The sequence below is a fragment of the Lepidochelys olivacea genome, assembly GCF_965140295.1.
Source record: "Lepidochelys olivacea isolate rLepOli2 genome assembly, chromosome: 8".
In the NCBI taxonomy this organism is placed as follows: Eukaryota; Metazoa; Chordata; order Testudines; family Cheloniidae; genus Lepidochelys; species Lepidochelys olivacea.
Window position 1 is genome coordinate 22,086,336 of NC_140418.1, and position 27,477 is coordinate 22,113,812.

Here is a 27,477-nt window from a genome sequence, read left to right on the forward strand (position 1 = left end):
ATTTCCCCTTAGCTCCCCAGTGCGTTCCTCTCCCTCCTAGAGCAGCAGGGGGTCCTGTTGCCATTGAGGCAGGAGTTATTCCTTCCGCGCACAGTTCTCAGGGCTCCTCTGCTTTCCCATATGGGGCAGGAGGCCGGAGAGGAAGTCAGTTATTACAAACAACTTTCTCTGAGTGAGTTCACTTATGTTCCCAGGCATGTAGCTGGCAACTGCCACAGGCCTCTCTCCCTCTCCTCCCCCTCTTTCCCCACCTCCCCTCCTTCTCTCGCTCTCCCTCTCAGACTTAATGACTTCCACATGGGCCTCTGGCATCCTGAGCCAAGCCTCCCAGCATTGTCTGAAATCTCCAAATTTAGAAGAAATATGAAAATTGTCAAATGCTCCTTCCTTAGGGGGTAAAACCAACACTCAGCTGAACTGTCGCAGGTCAAGGCAGCAGGCCCACGTGATCAGGCCGCAGCCAATGGCTCCCCTCGACGCCCCTGACAGATGTGGCCGTCTGCAGCCTGGCCTCCTTTTTCAGCTCATATAAGGTAAAAGAAAAAGGTTTTCCAGATTCTGAGCAGCGTGGAAGGAGTTTTCGCCGAAGACCCCCATGCCAGCTGCTTAAAAAACCCAGGCTGGCAGCACCGGATCCCAGTAGCACGTTATATTTTGAAGAGTGGAGGTGAGGCCCCCCCTTCTTCCCCGGCTGGGGCCTAGTGCACAGCAGGTGTGAGTGAGTCCTTCGGATCACCGTGCAACATAGGTACGTACACGCCGAGACCGAGAGAAGCAGAGCTGAGTGTGTGCATGAGATTCATTTTGGCACAGCTGCATTTCTTTGTATGTCTATCTATCATATGTACGTAGCTCTGGGTAGAGAGAGAGCTAGCGATAGGAAATCCATAGCTGTAATGGTCCCCATGCTGAAATTCTCTGCTAATGGGAATACCAATCTGTACCAGACACCGGCTTCCCCTTGTAAATGTACCCGATCGCCCAGCTTTGCTACGCTTGCTTTATTCTGTGCTGAAATTTCAGTCTCTGTTTGTGCAACAGCTTAGTTTCTCCCAGGTTGGGTAGGAAGGAGAGCGCAAAGCAGATGGACAGGAGGAAGGGGAATGGCAGGGGGGAAACAAGAATGGGTTTACCAGGGTCCCCCTTCTAGCAAATAATGGGGCCTCAGCCTATGTCTCTCCCCACTCAGATCACACCCAAAGGCTCAAGGCATGTGGGCTGGGGGTGGTGGGGATCGCTGTGTAGCGACCAGCCTTCAGATGGTGTCTGTTTCAGTGGAACACACTATCAGGGGCTGCCTGCCCAAGTGGGGCAGGACAGCCCCTCTCCCCAGTGTAGGGAGGTAGAGCTCTGCATCCTGCTCTCCCCTATTCTGCAGGGGGGAGCTGTAGTTTTGGAGTCAGCGGTGTCCACGCGCAGCTATGCAGAGTGCTGCGAGGAGGTAGGGGTCTGGGATAACAATGCTCAGGGGGGTGTTAGGCCTGATGGTTACACTAGAGAGATTCTGGTGAGTTGGGGAAATTGCTTGAGTCGTGTCTCTGAGCATCTGCAGCCCTGGGATCGGGGGAGGGTTTCCAAGCAGCCCCCAAGACTGTTTGAACCTGCAGTGAATGAACCCACTGCCCTGAGCTGCAGTTCCAAAGGCTGAGTGGCCAGCCCAGCTGGCTCCCTGTGAGAGTGGGGAGCAGGGTGCTCCTGACCCCCAGGGCTGCTGGCCAATGCCCTGCAGGGCAGCTCTCAGCGGCCAGGGCCAATAGTTTGCCCCAAGGCACAGCGAGTCACACTGGGCTGCATTTTGCTCCACATATATTTCCGGGGGGAAAAATAAGTAAGTTGACATCCCAGCCAAAGCTGGCTCCCTGCGCTCCCCAAATGGAAGATGCCAATAGACCATGTTAGCTGCATTGGGTTACAACTGATCTGGCCAGAGATGTTGCTGCCATTTTCCCCGGAGACCTGCAGCAGGCAAAGCAAGTGCTCTGGAGGAAGGGGGAGGGGCTGTTCTGAAGATGTTTAGGGAGGCACCTCTCCTTGCCCAGGAACTCTTTGTGGATCAGTGACTGACAGGATCCTGGCTCACAGGCTGACGGGACCCGCTGCTGCTGGCTTGGCTTGCTTTTCCTCCAGCGAGCAGCGCTGGCTTCCTCCCAATCAGGAGTTTCCGCAGATCCCTGCTTGGTGGCCCTGGCAAAAGGTTGCTGCTCTCTCCAGCTGCTGTTCAGCATGGTTAGAGCGTGTGGGAGAAGAGGGGACCTGTGGCCGAGCCACTTAGCACCCCCTACTTAGGCTGCAGTGAACTCCTAGAGAACACAATGGGGAGGCAGCTGCCTGAAAGCAAATCACTGTATGGGCCTGAGGGCTAGACAGAAAACTATTAGATCCTCGAGGGATCAGAGTCCAGCCTTCTTAGCCTGCCCCCATCCGCAGCTGCCGGAGCAGCCTGGTTCCTGTGTAAATCCAGAGTAATCCCACTGACTTCAGTGGAGCTGCGGCGCATCGACACGGGTGTGAGATCCGTGTCTTGCCACCGGGCTTTGTGCCTCTCTGCCTGTCTGTCTGCCTTTAGGAGTTGGCAGGTGAGCTCAGTGACGGGGTGGGAGGGTCACAAGGCACTTTCAGGAGGCTGCTGGGGGGCTTGCTAGGCTGGTGCCATCTCCTGGCTCCCAAAATGTCTCCTTGTTCTGATCTAGTCAAAGATCCAGCAGGCAAGTCTGCACCGGCTGCTCCAGAAAGGTCTGCAACAGGAGAGCTCAGCTGATTGCCCTGCTAGGGCTGACGTTTCCATAAGGTCACGACTGGCACACCCCTGTTAAATCTCTGCCTTACCATCCCCTCTCCCTGACACCCAGCACACAAAGAACAGAGTGTCTCCCAAGCCCAGACCTTCCCCAGGCACTTGAGTAACCCCAGGGCTGCTCAGATCTCTGGTCATAGCAGGGCTCTTTGCTAAGAGGGTTGCTTGCATCTAAGGGATTCTTCTCTCCCAGAGATACCCAGTCACTCTCCCCTGCTGCCAGCTGTGCAACTTAGGGGATAGACTGATGGACAGTTCAGCCCCAGGGCTGTGGGAAGGACGAGTACCGTGCTCAGGCAGCAGGGGCAGTTCAGAGCTGTCCGTGGCAACAGAACCCCTCTGCTTCCCCCCCCCACGCCCCCACATCTGTGCACCAAAGTAAAAACACTGGTACCTATTGAGGATTGCAATATCTCAGGCCAAAGGTTGGCCCATGTAACCAAATCAATAACAGGAGGGAAGGACTGGCAAGACACACACACCCTAACCCCACCCCAGTGCTTCCCACTGCAGCTGTTCACTCCTTGGGAAATTCCAACATTGGGGGGAAGGGGAGAGGAGATTGTTCCAAACTGGAACACAAAGCTGTTACTTTGAAACTTCCCAGACAATGAAAATTCTGCAGAATTTTCACTTCAATAATGTCAAATTGTTTTGATTCAATGCACTTGTGTCATTTCAGTTTGGGAAAATGCTTCCTTTTGACCTCATCATTTCAATTCATTTTATTTCTATTTTTATATTATATGACACTATAGAGTGTAACAGTATATTCATATGTTGTATTTAATATAAAAGGCAAAACAAAATAAATTGAAATGATAAAGTCAGAAGGAAATATTTTTACCTTATCAAAATGAAATGAGAAAGCTGAAATTATTTGTTTAGACTGTTGCCCAGGAAAAAATTAATCAAAATTGAGACATTCCGGTGAACCTTTTCAGTTTTGATGAAACCTTTCTTTTCCTATGGAAAACTGTTCTGTCAAAAAAATTGTAACCACAGCTCTATCTATTTCCCACTAGCCCCTCTCAAACCCCCTCCCCCCCCCGCCACCAGTTTCGTTATCCCCAGTATCCAGATGGGGAAACTAGGCACAGAGTGCAACCCTGACTTGTACAGTATGTTAATGTTGGAGCTGGGCTTGGACTCCGAAGGTCGTGGCTCCCTGTCCTTGGTCTGACGGAGGAGGAGATGGGGAAACCATCCTCTTGCACCTTAATCTGACCCCAGGAAGGGTCGCGCTTGGGGCATGTGGACAGGCTTGACATACAATGGCTTACACTCAGAGAACCCCTTAAAGCAGATTGCCCAGTAATGGCTCTTGTGGGGGACCCTCACATGAACCCTGCCTCTTTTAAAGGACTAATGATCCCTTCTCTGCATGTTGCAGCACAAGCTGGAGTTGCTTGGAAAAGAAAGTTACATCTTCTGGCTAAAGGGAGGAATTCAATCCCTTTGCTACACTTCCAGCGGCAACTGGCCAGGTCACCAGCAGGCATATGACCAGATGTCAGTATTACAGGGACGTAGTCCCCCTGGACTCCCACCCTTCCAACTCACCATACTAGTAGCATTCAGGGGCCCGATTCTGCTCTCGCAGAGACCAGCTGTAGAGTTACGAATGATTTACCCAGTCATAAGCCCTAGAACTGCCTAGTTAGAGAGAGGAGGCTTTAATGCCTTTGTAGTTTCGTGCTGCTAGGTGAGGAGTTCATTTCCAGCACACACTCATGCGTGACGCACCTCTGCCAAAGCTTTCCCAAGGCATTATCAGCAGGCATTCAGGGGAAGGCTGTGTCTAGACAGGCTGCAGCTCTGAGCTGCTCCTGGACAGCGCTGCATTTCCCTCTTTGCTTGTCAGGAGTGTTGTCTGGAGATGATTAAGCTTTGTATTTTTTAACCACAGATTGCAAAATAGGTTCTGGGTTCCAAGGCTGAGAAGCTGGGAAGCTTCCCCCCTTCCCACCCACCCCAGACAAAACCTGCCATCTCCATTCCTTCCTCTCCCTTCTGTCCTGCTCAGCAGGGCCAGATATTACAAGGGTTAAAGGAGTGGGGGTATTGTGTTGTATTGTCTATTGTGTGATTCGTCCCAATCACAACAATTAATAGTGGCGTGTTTTAGTGTGAGTGAGTCAGGGTGCGTGTTGACGTGTGCATTTGTGTTTAATGTGTAAGACTGTGTGTCAGTGTGTTGTTTAAAACATGCATATTTGTGTGTGGTTATGTTAGTGTGGTGTGAAATGTGTTTTACAGAATGAGCGTGCAGTTGTGTGTACATTTGTGTGTGTGCTAGACTGGGCATGTTTGGGCATGTTTTGGTGAGAATGTGTGTGGAGAGTGTGTTACAGGGTAATTGTGTAGTTGTGTATGCATTTGTGTGTGTGTTTGAGTGTGTGTGTGTGTGCCGGGAGTAGTGTGCATTATGGGCTGAGGCATATGCCCTCAGCTAACACAGCCCAGGGTTTTAACCTGTGTGCGTGCGTGAGAGGGAGAAAGCTGCCTTTGCTAGTGATTTGAAGCCAGATAGGAAAGGATGAGGCAAGAGGCTGGAAATCTGAGCTCTGGGGCCATTTCATCATTAGAAACCCTGGCCAAAAACACACACAAAGAGACTGAAAGAACAGTAGATGCGCTGAACGGAGCGGTTCCAGGCTAATGCACTGCACAAAGCAACAGCAAAGAGATGGGCTGAAGTTGCTGTTTCAGTCATGAGGACCCCAGTGACTTTCCACACAGCCAGGTCCTTCAGCCCCCAGTCCCTTCCCTCTCCCTCCCCGCCCCCACGCTGCCTGTCTAGGATAAACCATTGCTCGCCCCCAGCCAATCAGCACCCTGCATTGCTTGACCTTGCCTAGAAGTCCTGGGCCAAGCCAGAGGGCAATGCAAGTGCTCAGCACCTCTCAGGATTTGCTTCTTACCCTGTCCCTGGGTGCAGGGATCCTGATTGACTGGCAAGTGGGTTCCTTTCCCACCTGGTGGAATATGCCATCAGAGCAGGGGGGTGTTACCTAGCTGTCAGTGGGGCTGCCCATTAAGGTGGAATGTCTAATCCCAAATGAACCATCCCACCCCCTCAATGCAGGGCAGAACACCTTGTGATGGGTCTCCCCTCCCCTCCACATGGTAGGAGCTGTGGCCACAAGATGGTGAAGGGGAGTTTCTGGCTATAGGTAAATGGAAGGTGAGAGCTGTCTTGTTTCAAGAGGCTGGCTCAGAGTGTGTTACAAAAGCACCGGGCTGGGGCCTGGGCTCTCCCAGAATGACAATGCTGGACGCCCTCTCTATAGGACAGAGGGGAGAGCGAAGATGGGGTGATGTGCACTTGGGGTTGTGCAGCCAGAAACCATGCATATGTTTGGATGTGTAAGGGCACAGGGACACGTGTGCTTATGTGCATGCTATGCAGGTGAATGTATAGGCAGCAACCAACTTTGTGTGTATATGCAGGAACATGTATGCCTGTGATTGTGTGTGCTTGCACGCATGCATGCAGCTGAGTAGGGTGCATGCACACATGTGGACATGTATGTTTGTGCATGTGTCTATGTATGGGTGAGTATGTTTGCGTGTGTGTTGGTGTATGTATGTCAGCTGGCGTGTGTGTATGGTGGTGTTTGGGTGCACACACAGTGTGTAGTTATAAATGTTTGTGTGTGAGCAACACAATCTTTTATAAGCTCTGTTCATTTTGAAGATACTGAATGTAACCAATATTTATTAAATGAAGGATTATATGTTAATAGTGCTGACTCTCAGTATCAGGCCAGCACAAAACACACAACCATCAACCCAACCCATAGAATACTTGGAGAGCCACAGCAAAGGGTTATGTAGGTGTGTTTATTTTGTGCATTTGACAGCACTTTGGGAGAGTTAGTATCTCTGCTTCCCCTTTACAGAGAGGTAATCAGTTTCTCCCTTGTTAAATGCTCCATCAGGAGGGGCGCAGGAAAACCCTTACAGCTTGTAAAAGGGATTTTGTTAAAACAGGTCAGCTCATGTGTTTTGAAGCAAATGGACGTTTTCAAAACATAGCTTCAGAAAATGCAAATGGCCAGTGTCCCCTTTACAGAAGAGTTATTTGGGCTCTTTGTGCTTTCTGCTGTTACTACTCGAGAGGCAGTCTCAGCGGGACATGCGCATCAGAAGTTTAGGCCCCAGCCCTGCCCACACACATGAGCTTCACTGGCGTTCAGTAGCACCACTCAGACAAGTAAAGTTAAGCATGCACATAAGGGGGTTTGCAGGCTCAGGGGCAAGGATGTTTATTGCAGTTAGAACGTGTACTTAAAGCTATGAGTGAGCGTATTCTCCGCCGGCTAGGCTAGCTACTAAGGGTGTGTCTACACTTCAAGCTGGCGGTGTGGTTTCCAGCTCAAGCAGACTAGCTAAGGCAGTTCTGATTGAGCTTGTGCGTTAAAAGCAGAAGGGTAGCTACAGCAGTGTGAGTAGCCTTGGCTACACTTCTATTTTTAATGTGCTAGCTACCTCGGGTATGTCTCCTCGCGCTGGAAATCACATCCCCACCTGGAAGTGTAGACACACTGTAAATCTCAGCTCAAGCCACAATCTGGTCTGGTGCTCAGGTACTGAAGTGAGCAGCTCCCCCTTTATATGTGGTCATTGGAACCGGCAGGAGCCAATGGACACAATTGGCTGCCCAAGTTGTCCTATGAAGGAGCAGAGATGTCTTTCTGTCTAATTGAGGGGTAAGCCTACCTCTCACTAACGTACTGAGTTCCCAGTTCTCAGCCTTTGTGACACGGATGCCAGGAGGAGTTTTCCTCGTTCTCAGCCTGAACCTTTTCACTGTACATTTTCCTGTGTAGCTACGTGCTACCTTGTTAGTCTGGCTGCAGCTCTTTGCTTCTCCTCACGCACTCACTCGTGAATTCGACTTCCCTTCTTTCATACCCTCATTTCTTTCTGTCACTTAAACCTTTCTGTGCCTCTTTCTCTTTCTTTTCCAAACTCCTCTGAGCCAAGCACGGTTGGCCACCCCTGGGTATCAGAACACCTTCTCCCATGTGCCTGCACACAATACAGACACGTCTTGTGGGGGAAGGTTTAACAAACGGCCCTGTGTAGGAGGCATGCTGTGCGCCGTGATCTGCTAAGAACAGGCTCCTTTTACTTCTTATACAGGCTCAAATTAATTCCAGCGAGCACACATAGCACTTAGAGCCCGGTGACCCCCATCCATCTGAAAATCCTAACCTGTCTGACAATGCTGCACCCACTAGAGTTACAAGTAGCCCCCAAGTAACTGAAGGAAGTGAGACCCTTTGTCGCCGTTTATGGTATGCATTCATCAGCCCTTTGTTATTGGCACTGTCCAAGCTCTGGAGAGCCCGTCAGACCCTAGTCCTGCAAGGAGTGCAGCGCCTGTGCAGATCCCATCCACTGCAATGGGCCCCATGCAGAGCTCACGGCAGGAGTGGGGACCCGTCAGCTTCTCCCTGGCTGAAAAGATCCTTTTATAGAGGTATAGCAAGAGCAGAGCAGAACAAAGCCTTCTTGCAAAAAGAATGATTTCAAAAAAAAATCTGGCCATGTTATTTAAAGGAGACGCTGTCAGAGAGAGTCATATTTAACCACAAGTTTGTTAAAAAGACTTGAATTTGACTGTGTCCCTTCCCATGCCCCACGTTCTCATGTGATGCCTCCTACCCTACGGAGCAGCTGTGGGAATCAGCTTTGAGGGGAAGCCCTCCCAGATTGGAAGAAGAGTGGTCAACAGCTAAGGCCTTGAAGTTGGCTCCTTGGAGTGGTTCAACAACTCCCAAGTGGCTTTTATTAAAGAGCTGCTCCAGCCTCAATAACCCGCTGGCTGCCCTGGACAGCAATGCAGAGGGGAGCCGACTCCTGCTCAGACTGAATTCCTCCTAACACATTATCCTGCCACATAAATTAATGAGCTTCCCTAGGCCCCACAGCACGCTGCTGGAGACTTCGTATGCTCAGAGGCTCAGCACAGGGAGATGGGAGAACTGGTGGATTCTAGGGTCAAATTTTTATTTGCGAGGGAAGGGAACAGGGGAAAGGCAGGTTATTATTTAGTCCCCGGAAATGGATTTACTCCTCAAGTGTAGGCTCCCCTTGTGGGAGTTGAAGGTTTTGGGTTCAAATCCAGCTATTGGCAGGACTCAAACCAGGGACATTCAGGGCCCGAGAGTCTGATAGCTGCATGTCCCACCTCCACTGGGGGATGGGATTAGGGCCCTACCCTTCTCTGCTTAGCAGACTCATCAGCATAGGGCGGCAATGCTGGGAAAGCCACCAAACAGCAAAGCTCTCAGTTGGTCATGATGCTACCCATTAAAGGAAGTGGTTTGCTAATGGGACCCATACAGTTTCCAGAACTAGCTTGAGTAAAGGCAATAAAAAGGGAACAGCCACTTAATAAACACTAGCTAGCATGGCAGCTTAATGAGCACCAGCCCCACCATGACTGGGACTCTTAAAGGGGCAGTTCATGGGTTTCCATCCCTCCCCCACACAAAAGAAACTTTAAGGATTATATTTTGCTGCTCACTGCCCAGTCCTGCAGTCCTTGCTCAGACGAAGGGTAAACAGGCTGAGCCAAGTAATTATAGCTCTGTCAGTCTGACTGATCCTCGGCAAGATATTGCAGCAACGGATACAGGACTCTATTAATATAGAATTAAAGGAGAGTAATATAATTAATGCCAATCAACATGGGTGTATGGAAAAATAGATCCTGTCAAGCTGATGTGATACCTTTTTGGATGAGATTACCAATTTGATTTGTGAAAATACTAGTTTTGATGTACTATACTTAGATTTATGTAAGGCTTTGACTTTGTACCGGCCGCCATTTTGATTAAGAAACTAGAACGATATAAAATTAACATGGCACACCTTCAGTGGAGTAAAAGCTGATGAACGGATAGGTCTCAAAATGTAACTGTAAACAGGAAATCATGTGGGCGTGTTTCTAGTGGGGGCTGCAGGGATTTGTTCTTGGCCTTGTGGTATTTAATGTTTTTATCAGTGATCAAATCAGCACTGATAAAGTTTGCAGATGACACAAAAATTGAGGGAGTGGTAATAATAAAGAAAACAGGTCACCAATACAGAGCGCTCTGGATTGCTTGGTAAGCTGGGCACAGGCATATACAATGCATTTTAATACACTTAAATGTAAATGTATACATCTAGGAACAAAAATGTAGGCCACACTTACAGGATGGGAGACTCTCTCCTGGTAAATGGTGACTAAAAAGGATTTGGGGTTCAGGGTGGACAATAGGCTGAACATATGTTCTCAGTGGGGCTAATGAGATCCTTGGTGCAAATCCATGGTACACCCACATCTTGAATACTGTGTGCAGATGTGGTCGCCCCTTCTCAAAAAAGATATATTGGAATTGGAAAAGGGCAACAAAAATTATTAGGGGTATGGAACGGCTTCCGTATGAGGAGAGATTAATAAGACTGGGACTTTTCAGCTTGGAAAAGAGACAGCTAAGGGGAGATTTGATTGAGGTCTGTAAAATCATGACTGGTGTAGAGAAAGTAGATAAGGAAGTGTTGTTTACTACTTCTCATAACACAAGAACTAGGGATCACTAAATGAAATTAATAGGCAGCAGGTTTAAAACAAACAAAAGGAAGTATTTCTTCATACAACACACAGTCAATCTGTGGAACTCCTGGCCAGAGGATGTTGTGAAGGCCAAGACCATAACAGGGCTCAAAAAAGAACTAGATAAATTCATGTAGGATAGGTCCGTCAATAGCTATTAGCCAGGATGGGCAGGGATGGTGTCCCTGGCCTCTGTTTGCCAGAAGCTGGGAATGAGCGACAGGGGATGGAACACTTGATGATTACCTGTTCTGTTTGTTCTCTCTGGGGCACCTGACACTGGCCACTGTCTGAAGACAGGATACTGGGCTAGATGGACCTTTGGTCAGTAGGGCGTTCTTATGTTCTTGGATGCATAACAACCTTGAGTAGGAGGAGAGAGGTTATATCATTTCTGCATTTGCAGTGCTGTGGCCGCTGCTAGAATACTGTGCCCAGTTCTGGTGGCTACAATACAAGAACGAGGTTGATCAGTTGGAGAGGTTTCAGAGAAGAGCCCCAAGAACAATTAAGGGATTAGAAAACATGCCTTACAGTTTTCAGAGTAACAGCCGTGTTAGTCTGTCTTTGCAAAAAGAAAAGGAGTACTTGTGGCACCTTAGAGACTAACCAATTTATCTGAGCATGAGCTTTCGTGAGCTACAGCTCACTTCATCGGATGCATACCGTGGAAACTGCAGTAGACATTATATACACACAGAGACCATGAAACAATACTCCCTCCCACCCCACTGTCCTGCTGGTAATAGCTTATCTAAAGTGATCATCAAGTTGGGCCATTTCCAGCATTTCCAGCTCATGCTCAAATAAATTGGTTAGTCTCTAAGGTGCCACAAGTACTCCTTTTCTTTATGCCTTACAGTGCTAGACTCAAGGAGCTCAATCTATTTAGCATAACTAAGAGCAAATTAAGAGGTTAAATATCTACAGAAAGGAACAAATATTTCAAGCTAGCAGAAGAAAGTATTAAATGATCCAATGGCTGGAAGCTGAAAGTACACAAATTCAGACTGGACATAAGGTGCTATTTTTTAACAGTGAGGGTAATTAACCATTGGAACAATTGACCAAGGGGTCATGGTGGATTGTCCGACACTGGCAATTTTTAAATCAAGCTTGGGTGTTTGTCCAAAAGATTTGCTATTTTGGGCACGTTCTCTGGCCTGTGTGACACAGAAGGTCAGACTAGATGATCACAAAAGCCCCTTATGGCCTTGGAATCTATGAATAGCTCCCAAATTAGTGGGCATTTTGCCTGCATCAGGACTGGGCTCTGCATTATCAAAGACCTGTCCAGGCAGTCAGCTCCTCCTGCCTGGTTCATTCCATGACATCCCAGCTGGGAGGCTTGATGGCCTGGGACATCACCAAGGCTGAGGTGCGCTGTGACTTCATGGCATGGGCTTGGGCAGGAGGAAGAGGAGGCCAGGAAGTGTTTGTAGCAGGGGGAACAGCAGAATTGTCTCTTTCCAGCTAAGCCCAGGAGAAGGAGCTAAAATGTTAGCCAGGTTTCTTCTGCTGTAGAGCTTGGTACTTTGTTCTGAATTCTGTGCCCTCTTGCCGGCTCCCTCTGCAGCTTGTCTCCCTCCAACCCAGGTGGAGGCACTGATGGCTTATGCCTCAGCCATCCACGTGCATCCAGGATTCTGACAGCCAGGGATTTTTATCCGGGCTACTTCAACCTTTTGAATTGGACTCCAGAGATTTCCCTCTTCACCTCTCCTCCCGCCGTCCCCTCCGTTCCCCCGCCCTCCCCATCCTCCGCATCACATGGATCTAGCTACTAAAAGAAAACTGGCTCCTGCAGGGCCATTGACGTGACTGTCTCCCCTGGGAATTCACCCTGCAAATTACTTCCTCTTTGCTAGGAATGTGATGTGCAAACAGAGCAAGAGTTGCTCCCAGAGCCCCTAGCTTACACGCCTCAGGAGCACTGGCGGAAGTGGTAAGGATTGGGGGGCGGGGGGGGGGGTGAAGGAGGTCATCTCAAGACTTTTGACACAAAATCAAGGCTACAGTTTTTGTTTCCAGACACAATTTCCTCTGCATCTCCTTTCCCACGCCCATTCCCCCTCCCCTCCGCCACCCCCGTGCCTGCTTCTGAGAAGGGTAAGGGACAGGCCTGAGCATGAGGGGAAGAGGGGAGAGGCGGGCCAGGCCCTGATGCTGTGCAGGTCTGGCTACTGGAGAGTGGAGGAAGGAAGGCAGGCCTGAGTGAAGGCAGCAGGATGGGGAATGGTGTGATTGTGGGCAGGCTGGTTGGGTGGGGAGGGGCCTGGGAGCAAGGGGAAAGTGGATGAAGCTGGGAGAAAATGAGAAGGGCTGGGCGAGAGGCCTGGGAGAAAGCGGTGTGGTGGCTGCTGTCCCATCGCATCTCAGTCACCCCTGCACTGTTCAGGGGAAGGGGAGGCTCCACCTTGCGTTGGCCGAGGACCTGAGGCCCATTTGCTGCCATCCCCACTCTTCCTCAGCAGACCCTGAATGCTGAACTTAGACCAGGAATGCCCTTGCCTAGTCCTGTCCAGGGCTGGTGGCAATTGGGCCCCATCCCCTCCTAGCCTGTTCCCATCTCTGGCCCTAGTTAAAGAGCCTCCAGGTGGGTGGGCAGAGAAATACAATGCTGGGTTCTGATGGACGGAGGGGTGCTAGGCAGAGCTAGGGAATGTAACTGAAGTTCTCTATAGATAGAAACTCGCACCTCAGAAATAATGGATTAAACCTTCCTCCCCCCACACTGCACTATGTCCATCCCCCCAAACTGTGTGTGCCTCTATGTACCCTTCCCTCCTTCCCATAGTGTGCACCATCTCCCCCAGTGCCTTTCTTTCCCGCTCCCTCCCCCCCACCCCGCCACCAGGGTGCGCTGTCCCCTGACTCCACTTGCAGCATGGCGAGGTAGGGAAGATGGGGCCCATGGTGGGGAGGAACATCCCATGGGTGGGGCAATGGCACACACAATTTGGGGTCTTCCTGTGCGTGGCACTGGCCTTGGACTTTGGTTGTTATCAGAACTTTTTGCTAACTTTCAAAACGAGCCCTCAAAGGGGCAGGAATCCCATGTACCACAGCGCTGGCTTCCCATCCTGGACTCCAGCTGGCCCCATGGAAGCCTAGCCTTAGCTCACCAGCTGCAGTGTGGTGAGGGGAGCCTGTCTCCATGACAAGCCCCCTGCCATTTCAGGGAGACTCAGTTGGCAGGTGTGTCTACAAGTGCTCAGACTAAGGCCTCGTAAGACTGAGCACAGAGCAGCACCTTCCCAGCAAGAGGATAAGAATCTTTGGGGGGGGTCAGAGGGAAGGGCAGCAAGAACCCCCCGCTCCCTTTGCAACACACCCCAACCACAATGCTAAACCCAACTGCCCTGTTACAAAGTGGGGGCACAGTTGTGGGTCAGGGAAGAAACTGCAGCTGTTTTTTTCACCCTAACAAATGCACACACACACAGTCCCAAACACATCACATGCAAACACATCATTAGGCGTAAATATTTTCTCTCTGATAGTGACTCCCAAAGGCCCATTGTGCTGAATGTGAGACAGACCCAGGGAAGAGAGGATTCCTGCCCACAGGGCTTACCACCTGTCATACTCAGAGTACACACACACACACACAATATACACACAGCCGGTATACACATTGTGCACATCACACACACACACACGATATACACACAGCTGGTATACACATCATGCACAACACACACACGATATACACACAACCAGTATACACATTGTGCACATCACACACACACACACACGATACACACACACCCGGTATACACATCACACACACACACACACACGATATACACACACCCGGTATACACATCACACACACACACCCGGTATACACATCACACACACACACACACACACACACCCGGTATACACATCACACACACACACACACACGATACACACACACCCGGTATACACATCACGAACATCACACACACACACACGATATACACACACCTGGTATACACATCGTGCACAACACACACACGATATACACACAGCCGGTATACACATCGTGCACATCACACACACACACACACGATATACACACAGCCGGTATACACATCGTGCACATCACACACACACACACGATATACACACAGCCGGTATACACATCGCACACACACGATATACACACAGCCGGTATACATATCGTGCACATAACTATACAGGCTTGCATCCATGCACATCCACGGCACCTTCCTGTGGCCTTGCTCACTTCGACAGAGCTGTGGCCTGCAGTTTGGAAGCCTCAGAGAGCACGTGTGTTTGCCCATCATTCTCACAGGGAGCCTAGTTCCCAAGCATGGGCACTAAAATAGGATGTCTGTCCCTGGCATGGCTTGCTCAGACCAGCAGTGGGCATGGGTACCATGAGCCCAGAGGATAGAATGAGAGGCATTTCCCAGCCACAACTTCCAGATGTCTTCACATCATCTCCCCGCTGCACTCATCCCTTCCTCTAAGCCATTAAAACCTGCTCTCTGTTCCTGGCATTATAACTGATCCCAGTAAAGCCCACAGAGCAAGAGCAGCAGCATGAAAGGCCCAGGACTGCATCCCCTGGCCCCCTTGGCTTGCCCCCAGCTCAGCCCCAGGAATCTGCCTCGTTGACCATAAAAGGACAGGCATTTCTCATCCCCTGGAGGGAGGATGGGAAAGGAAAAGCAGTACTATTTATAGCGAGCATCAGGGCCTGGGCCTGAACTCGGGGTTAATCAGCCTGCCAATCTAGGACCAGATTGGGATCTCTCTCCCGCTCTCCTTTTTCCTCATAAACCTTTGATTTAAAACCTGACCTCATGGTGATGAGGCAGGTTTTGGGGAAATACTCTTCTATGCCCCCCTCCCCTGCCCCTTCCCAACCACCCTACAGGGCCCCAAAGGGTTGCCATGAGGCACGGTAGGGGCTCCATGGAGCTGACAGTCTTTGTATGAAATAACACTGCAGTATGTGAGCTGTAGGCACTGGGCTATATACCCGAGGAGTGTTTACAAGGGAGGTGCACTGTGCAATGCTTGGCAAAGAGAGAGGCACGTCTGCCTGAGCGGAGCTAAGCCTGGCTTTGAGACGTGCGAGTAAGAGCTAAGATCACATCAGGGAGGTCTCCCCCTCCAGCTGTCTTGTCTCTGTTCCATCTGTCACAGCATGACATTGGGTCTCAAGCTGCTCCTTGCAGTTAGAGCAACCAAAGTGCCTTGGCAGAGGGCGAGATTCTAGTCCTAGATCCCCATGGCCGCCTGGCACATTGTCCAATGAGCGTTGCACAGCCGTGGGGCACTGGGCGGCAGAGAGGGGAGCTCAGGTCCAGGCGCAAGCGACTGCAATATTAGTTAGTGTTTTGCAACCTGCAAACGCCCCCACTGATGCTGGGGGGAAAAACCCTGAGGGGGGATCTCACAGGGGCAAATAGGATGGCTCAGGCAGGTTCATCCAGGAATGTGCTGATGCCACAGCTGGGAATATGCAAGGAAAACTGAATACAAAGCACAATCCACCTAGAGTTCCCCAGACAGACCTGCAGGTTTGAAGGCCAGTGAAGCTTTTCAATGGGCTTTGGATCAAGCCCCCCGTGTATGAATGCTGGCAAAACATATGGAGGAAGGAAAGGTGCTAGAGAAAGTAATAATGCCTCTTTGCAAAGTCCTGCATTATGGCCCAGGATGGGGAGCCAGGAAGGCCTGAGGTCTAATCATAGCTCTGCCACAGACTTGCTGGGCAGAGCCACCAGGGGAAAAGTTTGGGGCCTGTGAAAAACATCTGTGACAATGAGAAAGTTTTCATTTGTTTCAACGTTTTCTTGGCTTCCTTTAAAAAAAAAGAGAAGAAATCAAAATGGGGGGGGGGGGCTTTTGGTTGCTGAAAACTGAAAAAAAATAGGGTTTTGGAGGTTCAATTACAACAAATTTTAGGGACAACAGACAGTGCCTGTAGAAGTGGCCTTTTTAAAAAAAAAATCAATTTTTTAAAATTGAAAAATGGTTTTGAACAGAAACTTTTAGCATCTACTGTGATCAGCTGTCAATCCCTCTGGCCCAGAGGGCTATCTTGGGAATCCAGCCGGCCTTGTGATCTGTCTGTAGCAGGGCTCAGTTCCTGGGAGGATGCACACAATCCAGAAAGATGCAGTGATCCACTGGGCGTGGAGATCTCCCTAACCTGGATCCATGTCTATAACTAATGCAGGAAGAAACACATTCATTTTGTCAGGAAGGTCAGAAAACGGTGGGCCAAATTCTTCCCTGATATCCATTGATGTAAGGGTGGGATACCAGGACTCATGGCTCCAGGGCAGAGCATGCATCACCTGCTGAGACCTGGATTCTGAGCCGAGGGCTACACTTCAAACTTAGATCAACATAGCTGTGGCATTTAGGGGAGTGAAAAATCCATACCCTGGGGCACCATAGCTATGCCAGCCTAACCCCAGTGTAGATGCAGCTAGGTCGATGGAAGACTGCTTCCATCGCCCTTGCTACCACCGGACGTGGTGTTCCTGCAACGACGGAAAAACCCTTCGCTCAATGTAGACTGTGTCTACACTGTGGGATTTTGCCAGCATAGCTATGGCACCATAGCAATCCATAGGAAGGCAACCCCCTCCACTAGAGGGTGGCTGTGTGGTCAAGTGGTCCAGGAGGACACTAGTTTAGATGTTCTGCGGACTCTGTGGTGACCTTGGACAAGTCACTCCATTTTCCTGTGCCTGAGTCAGATCCAGCTAGGAAATTGGGTGAGAAGCAGGAACCTCCTTGCTCCCTAGACATGGAGCCTAAGCCCTGCTTCCCTGCAGAAAGAAATTAGGGAGAAAAATAAATCTCCACCCTGACTGAATTGGCCTTGTCAACACTGGTTCTCCACTTGTAAGGTAACTCCCTTCTCTTCATGTGCCAATTGATTTATACCTGTATCTGTAATTTTCACTCCATGCATCTGAAGAAGTGGGGTTTTTTTACCCACAACAGCTTATGCCCAAATAAATCTGTTTGTCTTAAAAGTGCCACCGGACTCCTCGTTGTTTTTATGTGATAGGGGCAGGCCCAGTGTTTGCTCTGTGCCCCTCTTCAGGGACTGGAAAGGTCTAAGCATGGGAGGATCTTCCCTCTGGCACTGGAGGGAGGAATAGTTCCCAGCAGATGTTTCTCTTCCAAGCGCCGTAGGACGCGCAGCCCTGAGCATTCCAAGAGTGCTTCATGGCATTTCTTCGGCTGCCGTCTCCTCCCTAGGGACAGCAGCTGAGCCCTCAGAGCCCTGCATTCGGGATGACGAGAACTCTGTGCTTTGGTGTTTCCCACCAAGTCGTTTGGTGCAGGGCGATGGCTGGGGCCGGGAGCGGGCCAGGAGCTGGGCAGCTCCTTGGAGCCTGTCCCACGAGCTGGGCTTTGTGCGCTCTCCGCGGGAAGCTTTGATTACCATCCAGAAGTGGGGGACGTGCCAGCACGGCTCTGATCTTGGAGAGCAGAACATGCCCTGGGCCTCTTGGTTTGGAAGCAGCAGCAGGAACATACAGCTCATTACTCACTTGACTGGAGTAAACCCACGCAGGCCTGGAGCTAAAAGGAGGCTCCCTCCCCAGATGCCAGTACCCTCCGCCGCATGCACCCTGGTTTGTTGTTGTAGGGTTGTGCATGAGTGCTGGGGTCATGTACATCTTGGTTTGTTATGCAGTGGTTGATTCTGAGTGCTGGGGCTTCAGACACTGGTTTGTGATTGTAAGGATTCTTAAAAACGGTGATTTGTTATTGTAGGACTGGTTATAAATACTGGGACAGAGCATATCCTGGTTTGTTATTGTAGGGTTGCTTCTGAGCACTGTGCTATTAGTCCTGTTTGAAGGGCAAGGGTAAGCCAGTATTAAAGCATTTCCCTGGAAGACCAACACCCACCTGTGAGAAGTGGCAGGCACTTTGCACTCAACTCCGAGAGTGAAGCAGGGCTCCGACTGTGAGGTCTGCCAAGCACAGCAGTGTCTCCTGAACTGCTCTGGGGGGAAAGCACGGGCGAAAATTAAGCGGATCATCCTCCAAGGAGCTTTGGGAGACAGCTGGGCCCTCTTCACCCCTAGAGCTCACACTCACAGCCTGCAAGCCAGGGCCAGCAGTTTAAATCCCCCATTCCCAGGGGTTGCAGGAGCTGAGAGCGTGTGAGATTTGTGCTCTTTAGACCAAAGCACGGAGGGGAAAGAGTGGGAAAAGGGCTGAGCTGAGCAGCCAGGGAGCACCAGGGATACAAATACCCCTCAGGTCGGCCAGCCACTCCCTTTTTTGTCTCTCTTCATCTTTTCTGTTTGCTCCTCTGTCCTGGGCTCTCTGTGCCGGCCGAGTCTGTTGTCTTTTCTTTTAAACTGGAGGGGTGAACCTCTGTGTGTGTGTGTGTGTGTGAGTGCATACATTGGGCACATGCGTGCTGGTGTTTACAGTGTGTGTGGTCCCTTGTTCAGAGACTTCTCTGACCAGAATGGCTGGCTCCCATCTGTGCAGCTGCTGCATTTCTAACCGTTCAGGGAGTAGTGCAGAAAGCATCCATTGGCCCGCAAATCAACCTTTCATTGCTATACCTGGAGCAGCTTCCAGCACATCGCAATGGTGGGCCGTCAGTGTCTGTAGGGCCCCCCAAGACGTGGGGTGGGAGCTGGGACCAGCCAAGGCATCTCCAGTGCAATGCCCAGGGTGACTTCTTGGGGATGAGAACCTCATCACTGCTCTAGTGCCTTCCAGCTCTGCCTAGTCTCACTGCCGGGACCTGCCCACAGCACCAAGGGGAAGGGCAGCACTGCGAATGCCTGGCACATACGCTGAAGCTTTCTGCTGAGTCACCCAGTGCTCATATAGCCTTATGCACACCTAGGAGCCATGCGCTGATACTGGCTGCACTGGGCCCAGTCGCCGGGGGCCTCCCTGGCCATGGACTCTCACACATATCCCATGTGCCAGCACATGTGGGCATTTGCACACACACAAATGTGCACCCAGAATTGTGCGAGCGGGACTGCACAGTGTGTGAGCGCAGGGGTCACTGAAGGGTTCGCAGGAATGGTGGAGCTGGGGCTGGGGTGTGTCTGTTGCTCAGCTCACATTACAGACGCTGTCCCTGTTTGCACTGCAGGCTTCCCTCTGGTGTCTGCTTGCTGGGTCTTTAGAGGTGGACTGGGGCACTTGACTAGTTTACAGGACAGGGCAGTGGGAGAAAGGCTAGCGCCCCCCAGGGCACTGCAGGGGACCTGGCCTCAGTTTGGAGGCCTGACCTCCCACTGTCTGGGCGAGGAGCGGGGTGGCTGCAATGGGCTGGGAGTGTTTTGCAGCACTGGAGGAGTCAGGCCTGACAGGTGTCAGGGGTGCAGAGCAGAGGGAAGGATGCTGCGGGGTGGGGTAGATCGTGTGTATCGGGCACTGTAGCTAACTGTACTAAGGGGTAATTTAGAAGCGAGACTGCCATATTCTGGGTGGGATTGCTGAGGAGCCCCACAGGAGTGTTGTCAGCTTGTGCCTCGCACTCTTTCTCCTGCTGTGTTACACTGACCTTCTCCTGCTGCCCACAGATACTAACAATAACAATGATCATAGATTTACCAGAACCAGCCCCCTCCCAACTCCTCCAAGCCAGGCTTTTGGGGTCGAGGGGGTGGGTTTTGAGAGCCAGAGTTAGCTCTGAATTTTGCAGCTCAGGCCTGGCTCTAATAATCACACTGCATGTTGCCCTTCTTCCAGCCTCTCATCCCGGTGAGCTAGGCCAGTATTAGTTAGCCTTGTTTTACACAGCTCAGCTTTGCTTGGCAATTGTCCATGAACACGGCTGGATCTGGCCTGGCTGTGCTCCGCTCCCGGTCAGGACAAGGCTGGCGCTGGGCCTGGCCATGAAAGCCCATGATCCCAGCAGAGTTCCCGTCCCTTGAAACACCCCACTCTCACCATGCATCCACACCAGCTTGGCCTGTGGCCTCTCCAGGCCATAGGGCTGCTATGTCCCAAAAAGCCAAAGAGCTGAGAAGCAGCTCAACTCATGACACTTGTGACTTTCAGCTGGGTTTGCATTGATGTCCTGGCTAGCAAGCCCTGGTGACAGGGCCTTTCCTGGCTGCCTGCTGATCTCCCATTCTCTTTGTCTCTTACAGGCATGTGACGCAGAGGACGCTTGCTGAGTAGCGGAAGCAGTGCACAGCTGACAGCTTTGGCGAAGTCATGACTGAAGGCTGCCTGAAGGGGCTGTCGAGTGACCCATTAAGGGGAGCAGCCTCAGAAATCCAAGCAACTGGCAGCAGGTCAACATGGCCTGTTAGCATAAGCTGATGGTCACTAAGCACCAGCATCTGTCAATGCACGCGCCACCACTTCCAACCACTCTAACTTTCTTGTGACATGTATGTACTCTCACTCTCTCTCTTTCACACACACACACACAAGCACTCACAGATAGGCACATGCACAAATACACACATATTTACCAGTTAATGGACACAATCTTTAGCTTGTGAAATTGCCTCAGACTGGATTCTGTGGTCTTTTGTTTGCACTTTTATAACCTGTCCCTTTGTGTTGCAGAGGGGTATTTACAGGCAGTTAAACAGGTACGTACGAGAACTGGCTCTGAATCAGAATCCCGCCTCTGACCCCCTGGTTCTGAGCTTACAGTTGAACCAGAACAGCCCAAAGGCTGGGAAAGGCTTATCCAGTTCTGGGCCCTGGGCTTTTGTTCCAGTCCAGCTCTTGTCTATACGCGATGTGAAATACCCGTGTGGAGAGGCGTCAAGTTTTGCAGCGTAGTAGTGTTATACACAGGTAAGAACTGGGGATGTGGTGTAGGATGATTCTAGCTAATACACACAGTTAGCTGGAATGGCATAGTCCCCCTAAGCCAGTTTTTGGTGCAGGATTGTTAGGTACTAACAGTCCCATGGAGCTAGTGTAAATGTTGTATAGAAGGGGCGGTTATTGGGGCTGTATGTACTCTCACACTCAGGTAAGTCTGCACGGTTAGTTATTCACTATATAAGGGGAAGGCTGGCCTCTCTCTATACAGAATACAGGAGAGGGTAGCTTCAGCTTAAGGTCCTTATTTGTGTGTTTTCTTTGGTGCTGTGATAGCTCATCACCTAAAACTCCATCCTCCCCAAACCAGCCTCAGACCTGCCTACTCTGAGCTGGGATCTGCCCCCATCTGCTATTTGCCTTATGTTGTTTGGCTGCATTGTCACTGGCGGGTTTGCAGCTCTGGTGAGTTGACACATTCCCTCACTGCTGTTGCTCATGTTCTGAGTAAAAAATGCCTTTCTCTGCAGATCGGGAGGGTGCATCCCTCACAACGGGCCAGGCCAGGTTTGTATCACAGCACAGAGCGAAGGTTTGCTGTGTGGCTCAGCCCAGAAGAGGATGGTCTCTCCATCTGGGGCTGGCTTATTGCCTGTGGGTAGGAGACTCCTGGGATCTCTTTGCGTCAGCATCCTCTCCATGCTAGCCAGGAGGAAAGAGATACTGGGTGAGCATTTTGAAAGTTGGCTGCCTTGTTATCATCCTCTCGGTTCTCCTGGGAGTCTGTGTGCCATTTTCCTTTCATGTGCTGAGCCATCTCTCTCAGCTAGTCCTTTAGTGAGTGCCTCCTGTCTCTCTGACCGCCAGCAGATTGATTTCCAAACATGGCTGCAGCTTGCTGCTCGCTTGCCCAACCAGTTCTGGGCCTGGAGATAACGCCACAGCTGGAAATATTTCTAACCCCCTGATCTTTCAGGGCTGTGCTTTCAGGTGGCTTGTTCAAACCACTTCAAGGCTGAAACCTGAAAGAGCTGATGTGGTAAGCCAGTCTGCTCTGCTCCTGTCTAGCCCTGGTGACTGCAGAGAAGCCACGGGCAAAGCTTGCAGCTTGCAATAGGAGAAATGTACCCTGGCCAGGAGAGGGTGTTGTGTTAAGAGGGTTTCTCCCATTTGTGTGATGATCTCTGTGATGTCTGGAAAGGTGTTGATTCCTGTGGCGCAGGTGGAAAAGCTGATCTGAGCCTGTGCGTCTGATACCTGGTCTATGGGCTGTTATAGGTGGGCTGCCTGCAAATAGCTGGGGAAGGCTGGGAGAGCTACTTTCCCAGCTGTTTTTCCGATTCTGCACAAGCCTGGCTTTAATTTTGCTCTTTTCTTTCCCTCAGTGAACCTGGAAACATGGGATTGGTTGGGAGCAGGGGGGTTGGCGCTGGAGAAGGACCAGGACTCTTGGTACCATTGGACGGTCCTGGTTCCTGCTCCGCCCGTTGGAGTTAGCTGTAGAACTGACACCTGGCTTGCACTTTGCTCAGCTCCGTGGAGGCAGCTCCGTTTCTGTGGACTCCAAGCCAGGATCCACGGGTTGGATAGAGGACGTAGAGGAGAGAAGAGGCGCTGCCAGCGCACCGGATGGAAGGAACTCCAGCCTCGAGAGCTGCCATCTGCTTCTTGTCAGGTTGCTGTGCGCATCCGTTCCTGGCTGCCTGCTGACGGAGGTTGCTGGATCCCAGCATGAGAACGTTGTTATGACAGATGGTCTGTTTACCGCTTTTCATCCCTGCTCAGGATTGCACAGGATGTTAGTGCTTGTCTGCAAAAGACATTTCTGGGTCTGGTCTCTCGCCCTCCCCCACTGTCCTTTTGCTCTCTCCACCCACCTCCTTCTCACCCCCTCTTTTCTCCCCACCTCCAGTGCTCTCTGTTGCTACCATCTATGGTTCTGATCTGTGCACGCAAGCCTCATGGGATTCCTTCCTGAAACACCTCTGCCCACAGTGTAGGCCTCCCCTCCATGCTAGTCAAGCCGCACAAGTGAGCAGATTTTGTTGAGAGTCTCAGCTCCAGGGGCGACAGCTGGGATCAGCATTGGCTCCTAAGCCTTCAAGCAGGTGTTGGCCAGCTGTGTGGCCTCTGTCACAATCAAGATGCGCTGTTGCTTCATTCAGGGGTGAGGATCAGAGAGGCTGGTTTGACTTCCATTAACTCCTTTATGCCTGAGCCGTTCCCAGCTGGCACGTGTCCAGGGATGGGGAACATGCAAGGGAGGGGGTTGAATTGCTAACATTGTATTGGAGACCCAATGCCCTGGCCCTACCACTAGCCAGAGGCATTCTCCCTGCTGCTGACTTTGCAGACATCTCACTGCGAGTTCTGGCTGGAAGGGCCCAATAGCCCAGGGCTCCCATACAGACATCAGTATTGCCCTAGTAACGCCTTCCCTGAGCTCTTGGCATCTCTCCACTCTGCCCTCTGCCCAGGCAACAGCTCCAGCAACACCCCTCCATCCCTCCCCACATCTGCTGCAAATCCTGGGACCCAGAAATCCACCACCGTCTGCTCTCCTGTTCGGTCCAAGGGGCGCAGACTCCTCCCAGTGTCCCCCAGCAGCAGGGACAGTCCGGCTGGCATGCTGGGCGGGCCCTCGGCTAACCCAAGCAGCCCCTGCTGCACGCAGCACTTTGGGAAATGCAATGCAAACAGTTTATGCTGGGATCAGCTCTCCTCATAAACACACTGAGACGCTTCCAATTGCCTAAATAGCCCCCAGGCACAGCTCAGGGCCTGTCCTGCTCTTTGTCCACAGCAGAGGGGCTGATTAATGGGCTTCTTTCCGGAGGAAACCGCAGTCCTGCTTTCCATAGCCCTGCTGACCTGCCCCTCCCTCCCCCTCAGCAGGTCTCCCAGGGCCAGCCAGCCATCTGCAGCCGTGTTTAGTGCAGGAGGCATAAATTACATGCCAGCTCAGCTTCAGAGAGACAGGAGCCTCCACTGCCATATAAAGAAAAGGCGTACTTGTGGCACCTTAGAGACTAACCAATTTATTTGAGCATGAGCTTTCGTGAGCTACAGCTCACTTCATCGGATGCATACCGTGGAAACTGCCACAAGTTTTTTCATGCAGTTGATAGATTTCCACTCCATACGGCTAAATGCAGTGCCTTGCATAATGACAGGTTTCAGAGTAACAGCCGTGTTAGTCTGTATTCGCAAAAAGAAAAGGAGTACTTGTGGCACCTTAGAGACTAACCAATTTATTTGAGCATGAGCTTTTGTGAGCTGCAGCTCACTTCATCGGATGCATACCGTGGAAACTGCCAACAAGTTTTTTCATGCAGTTGATAGATTTCCACTGCCATATAGGGGACTGAAGAGGCCTGGGAACCTCAGTCAGGCCCTGTTTACTTCCTCTCCTCGCCTTCTGCTCCCATTTCATGGGGGACTGTCTGTCTATGTAGCTATCTCTGGGCTTACCCTGCACCCAGCACCCCAGTATCTGGGCCTCATGGCTCTGTGGCCTTTGTCTGTTCTTTGCTTTTCAAACAGAAGCTCGTGTCCTTTCCCCAGGAGCTCCACTGGCCGGATTGACAGCCCTGGAGCCAAAGGTCCCTGCTTAGCCCCAGAACGTGCCCGGCTACGCAGCAAGTGTCCGCTGCCCACCCCGACCTGGCAGAAGGCACTGCAGTCAGGCCCATTCAGCCTCTCTGCTGCAGCTGCCAACAAGGGGTCAGTCAGGTCGTTCACGGTGGCCGTTCCATGGGGAAGTGAACTCAGATCTAGCCAAGGCCATTCCAAGTCAAGGCCTCCAGCCAGCCTGCACTGGGAAGAGCAGCATCTGGAGCAGTGAGGGGATAACCCCCATGAAGTGCTTGGAATGTGCTGGTACAAGGCCTCTGTGAACCCTGGGTTTCCCTGGAGCCCTCCCCCCTGAGGAGTATGCCAGCCTCACCCTTTGCTGGGGTAATGGCAATGTATTCTCCCCCCACTCTCAGCATCTGTACATCGTTGTGGGTCACCCCAGGCTCTTGTGAGCTCCTTAAAACCCTGGCTGTCCAACTCCATACCGCTCACGTCTCTCATGCATGGGTGCCTGCCACACTGACTCAACTCCCCAGCTCCTCTCCCAGCCTGCTCTGGGCTCCGCATAAAACCCAGACTGGCTCTTTGCAGGCGGCCTCATCCCATGTTTCATTAGCTGCTCCTACCCCAAACAGCCCTTTCCCTGCCCTTGGCCGTACAGCTCCTTCCGCTGACCCATGGCTGCTGCTGCACCTTCGCCCCGCTCTGCCCGAAATCCCAGCAGGAACCGTGCCATGTCACTGCTGACACACTCTGTGATCAGGGCGCGTGACAGCAGGAGGGGGCTGGAGACAGACACACGGTGCCTGAGACACACATATATACACCCATCCTAAATCAGCTATACCCAGTCACACACACTCACAGAGACACAGCTCTCTCTCTCTCTCCCTCTCCCCCCCGCCACATGTCTGTGCGAGGCAATGCTGGATGGCTACAGATGGAGCTCCATCAATGTCTCCCAGCCCAAGGTGCAGTGCTGCATCTCTGGTCAGTTGTGAGTCTGAGATGAAGCACTGTAGCTCGGGAAGGGAGGAACTGTGCAGCAGAGGGACATGCATCCGTTCAACAGGCCGCACGGGAGCCCAGGCCAGCAGGACTTATGGCTCCAGGCAGCAGCTTCTCTTGATGGGCAGCAAGAAGGGAAGACTCGCCACTTGGGTTCAGACCGAAGGAGTGGCATAGGGTGTGAACTGGGGAGACAAACCCCCTGGCCACCTGAGGCTCAGCGCAGAGGTACAGGGGAAGGTCTCTCGCACCAACCAGGCCACAGGGTGGTCTTCTGGTTCCAGGCAGGGGGTGGGAAGGTTAGGAGGGATTTTCAGGAAGCCTGTTATCAAGGCAGCCTCTAGTTGCCCTGCAGTTGCCTTCATTGCTGGCTCTCTGTCCCAGTCTCCCCGCTGAACCCTAAGGTTGGGTTTCAAAGAGCTCTGGGTGTGCACGTGTGAATGCACCTATGTGGATCTGTCAGCACAGTGAGTATGCATGTGCCGGCCATGCTAATTCCCTCCCCTTCCATGGGCAGAGTGTGGCTTGCCTATCCCAGCTGCACTTTGGGAACGTTCCCTAACGCTCGGCAAGGAGCCCGGAGCAGAGAGGAGCTCTGGGGAATGACCCTCGCCCATTACAAGAGCTCAGATCTGTTAGGCCTGGGCAGGAGACGGACTCCATGGCAGTAGAGCCCCCCAGGGCTGGCCATTTGAGGATCCTATGTCGCAGAGTGCTTATCTCGAGCTGTAAGGCAGAGAGACATGTATGGGGTTGCAGGAGGTATAAGGAAGTGGCACACCCCAAATAGTGGGCTGGAACTTCATGGTTAGTGCCTGTGGGCTTGTGCTGCACCCCCCTCCAAAGTCCCCTGGGAATGCAAGGCATGTTAAGGGGGATTCATCTTCCACAGTGGGAGTAAATTGGCTAAAGGAATGAAGGGGGGGGGGCTGACAGGGGTCAGTGCAGGGAGGTCACAAGCTGGGTTTAGACACCTGTGTAGCACTCCCTCAGGGTGGCACCTGGCGCTGTGGATGGCTAAAGGATGCTCAAGTACTGGGGACAGCGGAAACCACACTTTCTCTCCCCGCCGTGTCCTCAGGGTCCAGTTTTCCCAGGAATCCCTTAGGCACTATGACGGGGATTCCTGGAAATACTGTTCTTGAGGCCATGGCTCAGCAGCTGGAGAAGACCTGCCCCCTTCCGATGCAGAGCCCTCCAGAAGTCAGCGGAGCTGGAGAGCAAGGTTTGGAAGCACGTCTGGGGATTCGCTTCTGGCAATTCCAGGCTGAGAGGAAGGGAGGATGGGAGGGCGGAGCCCTCCAGCGCTGTCATGCCATGGCCATGCTGGGTGTGTGTGTGTGGGGGGGGGGTGTGAGCCCTGGTTTAACTCACCCCAGGTCCTCCAGACCAAGGTACAAGGCCCAAGCTCAGCCAAGTGCATAGGAGCTATTGCACCCCCCAAGACCATAACTCAGTGCAGTGCAAAGCAATCTAGGGGACCACCAGCAGGCCCGGAAGCTGCCCTATGTGCTGGGATCCTGCAGGAACGGAGCCTCTTCCTTTATTAGCTCAGAGCTGGGAGTCACCGCTTCCCTTTGTATCTCCCAATCACCCCACTCCCTGGTGTGCTGCCATCAGGGCTGTGGGGTGAGTCGCACATGAGTAAACGCCTCCCCGGGGTCCTGGGTGTGTTACTTGGTCGCTGCTGTGTAAATAAAGATCTGGGTTCATCACGCAA

General features: G+C 51.7%; 1 long non-coding RNA gene across 1 annotated transcript; it reads left to right on the forward strand.

The window, feature by feature from the left end:
- The first annotated feature begins 577 nt into the window (after positions 1-577).
- LOC311525118 lies at positions 578-27,477 on the forward strand. The gene is made up of 3 exons (XR_014712689.1): positions 578-748; positions 20,540-21,900; positions 22,559-27,477. It is a non-coding gene; the product is annotated as an uncharacterized lncRNA (long non-coding RNA).